We start from the raw sequence: 13,506 nt of genomic DNA, 5'->3' as shown, positions 1-13,506 counted from the left end.
CTGCCGCACGGCGCCCGGAAGAACCCGCCTCCTCTTCGGACTTACAGGTCCGCCTGAAGGCTCTCATTGGTCAGTACGTCTTGAGTGACATGAGCATCTCCCTTAGGTTTAGACTGTGCTGAGGCAGGCAGCACAGTGAGGGGATCCTGGCTTAGACTTCCAGTCCAGGACTAGACCCTTTTCAGATCTGCAGGGACTTGCATTTCAGCAGCACTTGCTCCTGTCTCCCACCCAGCCCCCGGGAGGATTAACCACTCAGCTTCCACTGCTCAGCAGCCTGCTCCTGCCCTTTGTGGGCAGTGACCCTGTGCTCACAAGGTCCAGACTTCAGAGTTCCCTTCACAGCACTCAGTAGGCACTTCCCCTTCTTCCTGGAATCAAGGCGGTTAGCTTGCATAGCCCCCTTACTCAACTTGCAGTGGAGTTATTAATCTGTCCCACAAGTGGAAGGGTGCCCAGAATAATAATAGTTAAAGAGATTTTTAAGACAAAAATTTGTTTAGTGGCTTCATGCTGGGTTCAGGTAAACAGCAGCTACTTCTCACCTGGTAGGTGAGACAAGCCTGGGAGAAAAGCAGGAAACAGGTGACAAACACTGAGGAGCACTATTGGCAGCCAGCACATTGTCCTCTGTGGAAAGGTGAAAACAAAATACTAACGAACAAACAACAACAACAACAACAACACACACACACACACACACACACACACACACACACACACACACACACACACACAGAGAAAACCTTGCTAGCCAGAAGTAGGGCAAGCAGACACAGAGAGAAAGCGCTATAATCCTCAATGTCCTTTATATATGTAGGCTGACACCAGAAGCTGTGGCCTAGATTAAAATCCTCCCCAAATACATACTGGAGAGAAACCGTATGAATATAATCAATGTGGTAAGTCCTAGTCACAACCATGGTGATCTCAAAATCCAAAAAAGAACACATATTGGAGAGAAACCCTGATGGGAACCTCCTGGCCTGGAGCTGGTTGAAAGGAGACAGAGAAGGACTCTGGTGTGGCTTTAAAGACTGAGGGTCTCCGGACATTCTAGCTCTCTAACTAACCATTCATGCTGATGGTAACTTCTAAAAAGTCCTAAAAAGAGTCTTGCTCGTTCTGAGGGTTAAAACACCTGCAGCCTAACAGCAGGGGATTAAGTAATGTAGCTTTTGCTCTGTCTCAGCAGTAATTGCAGACTATGCCTGGTTTGAGGAGCCTACAGGTGCTCAAAAGGGCAAAAGGAACTTCTTGCCAAAGCTGCAAAAGGACTGGAAAGCCCCAAACTTCACTTGGTAAGGTATCAAGTTTAAAACAATAAAAGAGGAAAGAGAGTGAATATAAAACATCGTTGATATAAATAGTTTAAAATTAATAAATTAAAGTCCTTACGGAGAATATTAGAGATTAAAAGAAACAATATTTTGTGTTAAAATGGATGAAGACACAATGTCACAGGGCACCTGGATTACGTATAATTTGGATATTTGTCAACATAAAAATAATTATTTTTTCAATAATGATTGAAATTTTAGATATCCTTTATAAGAGAGATTAAATTAAGGCAGACTTGGAAAAAGAAGAGACTGAGAAATTAGGTTCTAGACTGGAAACAATAGAACAGAAATTGGAGATTCTTTACATCAAAATAGGGAACCTTCATAGTAATCCAATTTGGAATTTACAATAACATCAAAAGAGGTAGTTTCAATTGAGAAAAATCTAATTTAAAGAATTAAAATGGCAGCCCATGAAAATGCAATATATTGAGTTAATAATCCAGATTCTACCTATGGATGCTCCCTTACAGCAATGTCATCCAATAGATTTTATGTTTTATTTTGTAGAGTTTGGGGAATTAAGATATATATGTGTGTGGATGCGCCATACTACTGATGCACGTTCAGAATTCCAATGGGCTTCTGCCATGAACTCTGAAAAAGATAATTCTGAGATTGCACATTTACTAGAGATGATGTCTTGGAGATGCCATTACAGATTAAATTGGAATACAGCGATATTTTAGATACTATGGCATGAAACATGTTACAGATATAACTTACAATCCTACAGGTCAAATAGATATGGAGAGATCTAACAGGGCTTTAAAGGAAATGCCAACAGAACAGAAGGAGGATATGGAAACCCCCAGATTATGTACTACTTTATCGACTTCAAATTTCTTAAATGTTAAAAAACAACAACAACAACAAAACAGCTGCTGAAAGACATTGGATTATGGAAAAGAACGGCTGAACTAAAGCAGCCTGTGTATATTAAGGATGTCTTTACTTCTGAATGGAAGGAAGAAAATGTATTATGCTGGGGAAGAGGCTTTGTATAGGTTTCCACGGGAAAAGAGAAGCTATGGATTCCTTCCAAATGGATAAAACTCAGATATGACAGTGGGAGACTCCTGAAGATCTTGGCTGTAGACAAGAAGAAAAAAAAATCAAGAAAAAGAATAAAACAGGGGAGTATTGCTGATCCCTCTAACATGGCAACAGCTTTGAGATCTCCAGCCAGTACTTCAACTATGCATAGCCAATACATTTTGTTGGCTACAAAATCCTCAGAATTTGTCATGCCATCCTTTTAAATGGCATAGATAGAAACATATTACAATTTGGTTATACAATCCAAACCAACTTCCTTGCCTGCTTGAGCTGAGAGCAGAGAATCATCTTTAACTGATTTGTGCACATCACAAATTCCATACATTGCTATTGCTGAACTTTCATAGATTACCTATGAAAGTTATATGTTCACAGACACCAATGAACTCACGACAGCCCTGACAAGATTCACCCTCGGTGATACTGAGAGGCTGAGGCATATTTATTCCAGTGTCCTGCCTGATCCTACCTCAGACTGCTTCAATGCTGTTTCTTCAAAAATCTGCACCCAAGACAACTTCTAAATGGCTAGCTAAGATGGTCGGGCATCAGAGACTTCCAGTCAGGACTTTAATTAAAGTCCAAACATTCTCAGACTATAGAGACTGGACAACAAATGCTACAATTAACTTTCTTAAGACTGACCATTATCCCAATTGGGGGGGAGCTCCCAAAAAGGAAAATGATACCCCCAAATCAACAGGAAGCAATTTTAAAAGAATGACACCCATTCCCAAAAGATGGGTGGATGATTTGGTGGTCATTCGATGTGTTATGGATGTTTGTTGTCTAGTGGGGTTGGTTACAAGTTATTTAATGGTCTTGATTAGGGAAAAACAAGGTATAGGAAGCTAGACTTTGGGATTTCCCTCTTTTCTTTTCTCTATCCTTCTTTCTTATGTGGGGGGAGGGAATGAAAATAAAAAGGGGGATTTAGGAATAATATAGGAATAGTAGAAATAAAGGAGAGATTAATGAATCTACTCTTAAACTATTAGAGCTACTACAAGCCAAAAATCGTACATGGGTGTAGATCTTTGTATACTGATTCAAAATTGAGGTTATCTTTTGTTACACTGATAAGGATCTTTGTATACTGATGCAAAATTGAGGTTATTTTTGCTTCAACATACTATGTATCAACTCTTTTAAAGGTATATTATACCTATGTAATTTTAAAAAGTGCAATGTTAAGTTCTAGTCCTTTGAAAGCTGCTATTGCAAACTGTTTAGGATAATTAAGAAATGCAAGTCAATAGTCAATAAAATTCATAGTCATATCAGATATAGTTTATTACAGACATTGTTTCCAAGGTCAAACAGATAGTAAATATCTGGAAATATGTTGCCTTATTCAGATATACTTAGATAAATAGATGGTCTTCAAAAACCTCAGAGATCCACAGAATATGACATTTAAAGATGCTTTTAAGAGGATTATTTTTTGACCATGAGGCACGGTAGGTCCTGGCAGCATCCCATTCCACTTTAAAGAAGATGATGAGCACAGAAAAATCTCCTTATGGAATTCGCTTCAAATACGGTAAACTGCCACTGGAAAAGAAACAGCCTTGCTTCAACTGCAGACAAAATGCAGTCCAAAATGGACAAATGGGTTGCAGGGAAGTGGACTGCTGAGCTTTGCAAGGATTAGGTAAGGCAAGGCCTTTGTAAGTCCTGTCTATCAGATACTCAGAACCAGAAGGCTGCGAATTGATGCTCCAGTGATATAGAGAATTTTGTGGGGAACTGTCCAGACACCCAGCTGTCATTTTTATAGTTTTGGAAGCTGCTTATCTGTGCTTCCTACATATTCTGGTAATATTCCTTCTAAAGTCTCTAATGGATAGAAGACTAGATAGTTAAAGTCTCACAATTAAGCTTGAGTTGTTTAGGATTTGAGAAAATGTTTTTAGGAATAAAAGGATGTTAATAGGTTGGTAATGCAAGTCATGATAAAATAGGATTTAGGTACAGACCTCTGAACTCACCAGGATAGGATAGATAGTAGAGTACTTTATCCAAAATTGCCAAATACATAAATGTACATCTTACCTGACAGGTTTCATAAGTGTTATTACTGTATATATTTTATTATTGTAAGAGAAAGTCTAACTTAAAATTTTTCAGAACTAACTTTTAATATAGGTTCTTAAATGCTTTAACATCTCTTCTGGCCCCCACCTGCCAGATGTAGTAGAAAAGAAAGCTTTAATAAGCTTTCTTATTAAATGGATAATGGGTATGAGAGAAGTGGACCTGTTTAGAAATTGTTCTTTAGAGCAAATGCCATCTGTGTTGTCAGATCAGCAGTTCAGTGTTAGAAGAGTAGTGGTGGTGGCAAGAAACAGCCAGGTCTCAGTCAAATCGGCAGAAGTCAGCAAGGGGGAGGAGGACCACCAGAGACACCAGGAGAAGTTCTTCCCCATGCCTCTCTCAATGAAGCAAAGATCAGCAAAGGCGTGAGACTAAGAAGTGTTGCAAAGCTAGTTCTACAAGCAAGTCCCTCTCAGTCCATTGAGCCCTATTTATGCTCCCTCCAAACATCATGAGTCCTCCATAGGCCTTGCCTTGTCATGTGTCTCTAGAACTCATTATAATTGACATCTGTAAGTTGTCCTCTGAATGCCACATGCACACCATGGCATTTACACACACAGAACATTTAGTGGTGCAAGATTTTAACCCCAACACCTGGGAAATAGAGTGAGGTGGATCTCTCTGAGTTTGAGTGAGTTTTAGGGGCTGTTGCGGTAAATATTATAAAAAAAAGGGGGGGGGGGTTGGGGATTTAGCTCAGTGGTAGAGCGCTTGCCTAGCGAGCGCAAGGCCCTGGGTTCGGTCCCCAGCTCCGGAAAAAAAAAAAAAAAAGGAAAAAAAAAAAAAAACCAAAAACCTCTCGTGCTCGCTTTGACAGCGCATATACTAAAATTGGAACGACGCAGAGAAGATTAGCATGGCCCCTGCGCAAGGATGACACGCGAATTCGTGAAGCGTTCCATTTAAAAAAATAAAAATAAAAAAAAACCCCTCACTATCCCTTACTAGTGCTGGCCTCATGGGCCACATGGCATCTGCGGGGTATTTTCATCTCAGTCAGCAAAGCCTCTCACCTGCTAAGCTCCCAATCTCCATCCCACGCTGCGGCTGGCTACTCTCTGAGCCCAGCTTCCGCTGCCCTCTTGCAACTCTGTCATCTAGTTCCCAAGGTGAGTCACCGCCTCGCCAGTTCCATAGAGTCCGCCTATGTCGAGGCTCTTACATTCCCAGCATCTGCCCCTAGTCACAACTTCTAGTAACTCGTTAAAATCAAAACTCAAAAAGCTTGTAATTTAGAAATCAGATTTATATCTTAAATCCTCAATCCACAAATCGTCCACAAAATAAACTCATAACCGTTTGATAATGATCTAAACTGCCCACCTGGATAAGACAAATTGTCTGAAGATAGCTATGATGGCTAAAGCCTTCCTTAAACAGGCATTTTTTAAAGATTTGTCATTTTCTTGGACTATTATTATCTATTTCTTCTATTGTATCTTCAGTGTCTGAGTTTCTTTCTTTCATTCTGTTGGTGATGGTTGTGTCTACAGTTTTTGTTTGCTTACCTAGATTTTTCATTTCCGGAATTCCCTCAGATTGTTTTTTCTTTATTGCTTCTATTTCTGTTTTCAGGTCATTTCCTCCAACTTTTTTTTCTTGCCTTTCTTTAAGGAATGTATTCATTTCCTCTTTAAGAACCTCCATCATCTTTATGAAATTGTTTTTGTGTTTTGTGTGTGTGTGTGTGTGTGTGTGTGTGTGTGTGTGTGTGTGTGTGTGTGTGTGTTTGTGCTTCAGCTGCTGTTGGCTGTAGTCTTACAGTGGAGTATCAGCATTTGGAGTTGGGGTAATTACAGTCTAGATGCTGATTTTTGAGTTTGTCTTTGTTGGGTGGATATTTCATTCCTTTGTTTCTGTTTCCTCTCTGGTCTCCTGGCCAGTGTGCCCTGTGGTTAAACAAAGGGTCTCATACCTGGAGTTCTGGCAGCCTTCGGTCCAACTGGGTGTCTCTGCTGATGTTGCAACCTAGATTCATTTTCTAAAAGACAAGACATAAAAGTTTCTAGTGTAGAACTTCTTGGCCCACTAGCAACACCTTTCGATTTACAAATTTGCCAAAGAATATGGGTGTTATGGATGAACATTATGATAGTAATAGAGACTATGATAGCCCTACATGTTACATGGCTCTTAGGAATGAATTACCAACAGTGACTGCACTGACTTGCGTATTCCGTCTTCTTTGGCTAATTTGTAAATGGACAAGGAATGCTAAGCTCGGTGCGGTCACTGTTGGTAACTGTTACGAGTTCTTATCCAAAGTCTGTAACAGAGATTTCTCTACTTTGATGAAATATACCTACAGCATATGTAAAATGCCCTGCTCCATAATATTCTTAGATTATTATTTGAAATCATGGAGTTTGAGCCAATGAGTCAATTGGTCTGTGTAGACCGTGGACACACATATTAGGCTCTATAACGTAGGTTCTCAGCCTGTGGATCCTGACGCCTTTATGGTTCAAATGACCCTTCCAGAGAGGTAGCATACCACATATGCTGCATATCAGATATTTACATTACAACTTATAACAGCAAAATTACAGCTATGAAGTAGCAACAAAATAATTTTACGGTTGGGTGTCATCACAACACGAGGAACAGTATTAAAAGGCCGAACCATTAAGAAAGTTGAAAGCCACTGCTTTATAACTAACTCTATAACAATTTAAATGTAAAATACTGCAGGGGATCAGCCCTGGCCGAGGGCAGGGCCTGGAGCAGGGTGGATTCAAGAGCCGCAAGGGAGCAATCAGATGTGGGACACCATTCAGTTTTGTTTCATGAGAGACAGGACAGAGAGGAAACACATCTAGGTATGACTTATCCTACTCTGACAACTTGTGTCTCTCACAGGCTTTATTTAAACAAAAAATCATTTCCCCAGAAACTTTATTCATTGATTATACAGCTTTTCAAAAGTCTTCTTTGACTGCATAAGGATAGTGAAGGAGGAACAAAGCAAGCAAATTTTATGGAAGCTAAGAAATTAACATTATGCTAAAATCATAATGAGTTCATTTTAACTCAATATCTTCTTCCTTAAGGTTGGTGCTGAAAGACCCCAGCTTAGCAGCAGTAACGCCATTTTGCAAGGCTGTACTTAAGATGACTGGTTCAGGGAAAGGTTAGAACACTGAGTACACAGCGGCTGCCAAGCAGGATGTGTTTGGTTGAAGGCCTGGCAACAGGAGGACTGCCGTTGAGCACCTGACAATGAGAAAAGCCCCGGGAGAGGTCCCACACCCTGGTGGGGGGCCGAGTCAGCCGTTATGTTCCAAGAAGGTAGCTAAGAAACTTGCCCCCGGGCTGAACCCTTGGGGGGCCGAGTCAGTCCTTATGTTTCAGGAAGGTAGCTAGGAAACTTGCCCCGGGCTAAACCCTTGCCATATTAGAATCCACCAATTATATCCCTGTAACCATGCATCTGCTTCTGTATGCTTGCTTCTGCTCCCCAAAATCCTATAAAAGCCCATCCTTGGTTCCGTGGGGCGCGCCAGTCCCCCGAGTGACTGAAGCGCCCGCAGGTGCCTGTGCCTGTGTATCCCGACAATAAACCAAATCCTCTTGCTGATTGCATCCTGTGGTGTCTCGGTCTGGTCTTTGGAGTTAGAGGGTCTCCATCCCGAGGGAAAGTTCTCCCTGAGAGCTTTTCAGTGCCATAAAGCCTTGCAGTTACAGAAACGCAAGACAGGACAACTCTATTTGAATTTGATTGTTTCAGTTTAGCACAGAATAGATCAAAAGTTATTTCCTATTATATGTTATATCAACAGCCTCTCTCTAGTATAAGTAGGGATCAGATGTTAGCTTATACCCAACTATTTAGCCTTATGCTTCCCATGGAACTGTAGTTACAGAAATTGTGAACTTCCGTGGGTGTGCTGGGAACTAAACCTGAGTCCTCTGGAAGAGGAATGTCTTAGTCAGGGTTCTCCAGAGTCACAGTGAAAGACCCCCCCCTTAAAAGGAAAATTATACGAGCTTAAGGTCCACAACTATAAAAGTAAGATCCACAGACTCAGAGCCAAAACAGGCTGGGGCGAGCCCAGGCCCTGTGGGGCCTGCCCTGCCGTTAAGACTAACAGACCATAAAGATAAGGAAAAAGGAATGCAGGAACCAGCGGGAGTTATCAGTGCTGACTCATAGGCCATCTGGCAGGAAGGGATAAGCCCCTAGCCCCTGACATTCCGGACGCCCCAGCCTGCACGTACTCTTTTGCTGCATAACCATGCATCCGCGCCTCATTTGAATCCACCAATCAAGTCCCTGTAACCATGCATCTGCTTCTGTATGCCTGCTTCTGCTCCCCAGAACCCTATAAAAACCCGTCCCCAGTCTTGCTGGGCACGCAAGTCCTCCAAAGAGACTGTGTGCCCGCAGGTACCTGTGTTTTCCAATAAACCCTTTTGCTGATTGCATCTGAGTGGTCTCGGCTCAGTCATTGGGCGCTTGGGTCTCCTCCTGAGGGAAAGGTCCTCTCCGGAGGTCTTTCAACAGAACTTATGGGTAGACTCTATATAGTAAGAGAACTGGTTGATGACTTACAGTCTGTAGTCCAACTCCCCAGCAATGATCAGCTGCAGCTGTGAATGGAAGTCCACGGATCTAGCAGTGGCTCAGTCCCATGAGGCAGGCAGGCAAAAAAGAGAAACTCTTCCTTCTTCCAATGTCCTTATGTAAATCTCCAGCAGAAGGTGTGGCCCAGATTAAAGGTGTGTACCACCACGCCTGGGTCTGGAATTTGCTTTGTCCCAGGTGACCTTGAACTCAGAGATCTCCTTGCCTGAAGCTCTTGGGACTCATAGCCACTTTGCCTTAAGATCCAGGTTAGAAACTTGTATCTCCCAGCTTTGAGATCAGGATCACAGGTGAGCCTTCCAATTCTGGATTGTAGTTCATTCCAGATATAGTCAAGTTGACAACCAGGAATAGCCACTGAAAGGTAAAAGTTTTAAAGTCGCCCCCCTAGACACAAAGTTTAGAGCAGAAGAAACAGGTTAGGTCTCAGAATTGTGTGTTCCAGGAAGCCTTTCCTAAGGCTACATCTGCTGGTTCCTATCGAAACAATCTTGAGAAGCAGGAAGCAGCTTCTCCTAGGAAACAATCTTGAAAAACAGAGTTTCTCCTAGGAAACATAACGCCATCCCTGCCCCCTCGGGTTGTGGTTTCCCCCTTTAAATACCTCTTCTCCCAGCCTCTCGGGGTCGAACTCCACTGCCCCTGCGTGGGATACGAGTCTCGACCCCAGTGTACTGGTTGCTATCGATAAACCTCATGTGATTACAAGGACGGTCTTTGTTTTTTTTTTCTTCTTTTCGGAGCTGGGAACCGAACCCAGGGCCTTGCGCTTGTTAGGCAAGTGCTCTGCCGCTGAGCTAAATCCCCAACCCCACAAGGACGGTCTTGTGTGAGTTCTTAGGGGGTTGTGTCATCCGGAGACTTGAGTGAGGGTCTCCCCGCTCCGGGGGTCTTTCACCACTACAATGAGTTTGGTGTTCTTAACCACTAAACAATCTTTTCAGCCCCTCTAACCCATCTTCAATGAAGTAAAATAAAATATCAAACACAGGAGATTGGAGATAGAAAAACCATGGGACATTTTTTGAAGAAAGGTGCAGGCATGTAGAGGACTGGCTTTATAAAGATCTATAATGAAAAGGAGCAAGCGAATTAAGGGAAAATACAAAGTGTACAGTTTGAGGAGAAAGTGGGCACCAGGTAGTGTAGTAGAGCTGAGTCCTGTGTTCAAGTTAATAAACAGATGAAAAAAAAGCCTGATGCTAAATGGAATAAAGGGATCATTGGCACCAAGGCAAGACCCCACCCAGCTAACCTTTCCAATTTGTAAAAAGGGGTTAAAGAAAAACTTAAGCAGTGAAGGAAACTAGTGAAAACAGAAAGCTGATGTAGCTGTTATTGAACAAGGGGGCCATGATCCAGCCACAGTAAGCATTAGAACTTGGTAGATTTGGCCACATGGTTCTGGCTTTAGAATCAAGAATATAAGAAAGGGATTGATAACTAAGGAAAGTCATGGAGAAAAAAATGTGCGTGCAGGGTTTCATGGTCCAGAGGCCCAGAGAGGCCTCTGCAGGAAGCTGTGAAGGTGAAGCCTAGATTGCCAGGGAGACCACAAGATATTGGAAATGCCAAATCCATGGGAAACCTACCAAGGAAAGCTGCGGCCTGGGTTTGGAACTAGCTCTAGAGAGAAAAGTATGTTGCAGACAACAAAACTGAAAGGAGTTGGAGAGCTAAAGAACATTTTGATATCAGACATGAAGATGCAAAGTTCTGAGCTTGCCCTTCTGGTTTTAGGTCTTGCTTTGGTCCAGTGGTTCTCCCCTATGCTCCCTTTTCTCTGCATTGGAATGGTAACATAAATATATTCTGTGCCATTGTGCAGTTGGAAGTATGTGATCTGTGCAACAATGTTACTGCTCATTGTGTAAAGGTTATCCTTGTATTATTCAAATGCTGATTTCTGTGTCCCCCTGCTAGAATAAGGTTTCATCCTTGTTTGAAGAATTGCCTATCTTTTTTTTTAACTAGGTATTTTCTTTATTTACATTTCAAATGTCATCCCCTTTCCTGGTTTCACCTCTGGAAACCCCCTATCCCATCCCCCCTCGCCCCTGCTTCAGTGAGGGTGCTCACCCACCCACCCACCCTCCCTTCCACCTCCCCACCCTGGCATTCCTCTACACTGGGACATCAAGCCTTCACAGGACCAAGGGCCTCTCCTCCCATTGATAGCCAACAAGGCCATCCTCTGCTACATATGTGGGTGGAGCCATGGGTCCCTCCATGTGTACTCTTTGGTTGGTGGTTTAGTCTGTGGGAGCTCTGGGGTGTCTGGTTGATTGATATTGTTGTTCTTCCTATAGGGTTGGAAACCCCTTGAACTACTTCAGTTCTTTCTCTAATTCCTCCATTAGGGACCCTGTTCTCAGTCCAATGGTTGGCTGGGAGCATCCGCCTCCGTATTTGTCAGACTCTGGCAGAGCCTCTCAGGAGACAGCTATATCAGGCTCCTGTCAGGATGCACTTCTTGGCATCTGCAATATTGTCTGGGTTTGGTGATTGTATGTGGGATGGATCCCCAGGTGGGGCAGTTTCTGGATGGCCTTTCCTTCAGTCTCTGCTCCACACTTTGTCTCTGTATTTCCTCCTGTGAGTATTTTTGTCTAAGAAGAATTGGAGCAACCACACTTTGGTCTTCCTTCTTGAGCTTCCACCTCACACCAGTGAGAATGGCTAAGATCAAAAACTCAGGTGACAGCAGATGCTGGCGAGGATGTGGAGAAAGAGGAACACTCCTCCATTGTTGGTGGGATTGCAGACTGGTACAACTACTCTGGAAATCAGTCTGGAGGTTCCTCAGAAAATTGGACATTGCACTATCTGAGGACCCAGCTATACTTCTCCTGGGCATATACCCAAAAGATGGTCTAACATACAACAAAGACACATGCTCCACTATGTTCATAGCAGCCTTATTTATAATAGTCAGAAGCTGGAAAGAACCCAGAGTCAACAGAGGAATGGATACAGAAAATGTGGTACATTAACAATGGAATACTACTCATGCTACAATACTATTAAAAAACTTCATGAAATTCTTAGGCAAATGGATGGAACTAGAAAATATCCTGAGTGGGGTGACCCAAGCACAAAAGAGCACACATGATATGCATTCAGTGATAAATCGATATTAGCACAAAAGCTCAGAATACCCAAGATAAAATTTAAAGAATTGCCTATCTTAATGTTATGTAAAAATTGCTCCCCAATAAAGCTAGCTGATCAGCCAGTGACTGAGTAGTGGAGAGTATAGGGCTGGACTTCCTCCCAGCCAGGGGAGAAGGTAAGAGGGGGGTGGGGGAAGTGGGGATTAATTATGGGGAGAGAGTCCAGAAGATATCATGAGAAAATACCTGGAGCAGAGAGAGTCAGATCAGTACTAAAATGCAAGTATTATGGAGATTTTAGCTGGGAGATAGCCAGGTTAGTTTACAGGATTAAAATAGAGTAATGGGGTTGGGGATTTAGCTCAGTGGTAGAGCACTTGCCTAGGAAGTGCAAGGCCCTGGGTTCGGTCCCCAGCTCCGAAAAAAAGAACCAAAAAAAAAAAAAATAGAGTAATACTGCTCAGTTGTTGTGCCCCTAAAGATTGTTAAATAAATATAATATCCAGTCTCAATTATTTAGGACCTAGCCAGTATAAGAGGAAAACTGCAACACATTTATACAAATCATTCTAAGAGATCTGTGAAGTGGAAACTTCTAGTTTCTTCTGAAAGTCATTTATGTCAAACAATGTTTTGCTAGGGCACACAGGTGAAACGATGTCTTGCTAAAGTCAACACGTGTAAGAATGTTTTTCTGGAACAGACACAGGTGAAAGGATGTTTTGCTGGAGTGGACACATGAAAGGATGCATGATGAAGGAGTATAAATATTTCCACACAGACAGAGGGAGAGGGAAAATTCCCTCTCCAGAGAAAGGCGCATGGATGTTCTGTGAATGTCCTTGGTTTGGTCTGCTCTGACTTGCTATTCTTCGCTGATGACACACATGTAGTGGTTCGCCTCACACAGCGTTGTTGAGCTCCACTTGTGGTAATGCTACCACTGAGAGGAGCTTGCCAAAGAACTGCTCACAAGGTTCCTGCAGGAGCTGCTTCCATCCTCTTGCCTTGGGCTGGTTGGAGAGTCTTGCAGTTTCTTCAGGACTGTAGCTGCTGGTTCAACTGTGGAGTTTGCCTGCCTAAAGGATTTGTCTGTACCTGCTGAGTCGTATTTGGTGTTTGCTACAGGACTGAACTGCTGACAAAGAAGATCTAGCTCACCCCCAAAGAACTATTGCTAAACAGGTCCACTTCCTCCATATCCTAATAACTTTTCTCTTCCACTACCTCTGGTGGGTGGTGGGCAAGAGGAGAGGTTGAATGTTTATTAAAATAGGCTACAAAAAATGCCAAGGTTGGGGATTTA

At 42.6% G+C, this 13,506-nt stretch overlaps 1 non-coding gene across 1 annotated transcript; it reads left to right on the top strand.

Annotated features, from left to right (window-relative positions):
* The first annotated feature begins 5,303 nt into the window (after positions 1–5,303).
* LOC120095349 (U6 spliceosomal RNA) lies at positions 5,304–5,410 on the top strand. Its single transcript, XR_005490831.1, has one exon. It is a non-coding gene; the product is annotated as a U6 spliceosomal RNA (small nuclear RNA).
* The last annotated feature ends 8,096 nt before the right edge of the window (positions 5,411–13,506 follow it).

This window comes from Rattus norvegicus, chromosome 10 (assembly GCF_036323735.1).
Source record: "Rattus norvegicus strain BN/NHsdMcwi chromosome 10, GRCr8, whole genome shotgun sequence".
NCBI classification, from domain to species: domain Eukaryota; kingdom Metazoa; phylum Chordata; class Mammalia; order Rodentia; family Muridae; genus Rattus; species Rattus norvegicus.
The sequence above is the reverse complement of the archived record's forward strand: the minus strand, read 5'-3'. Positions and strand labels throughout refer to the sequence as shown.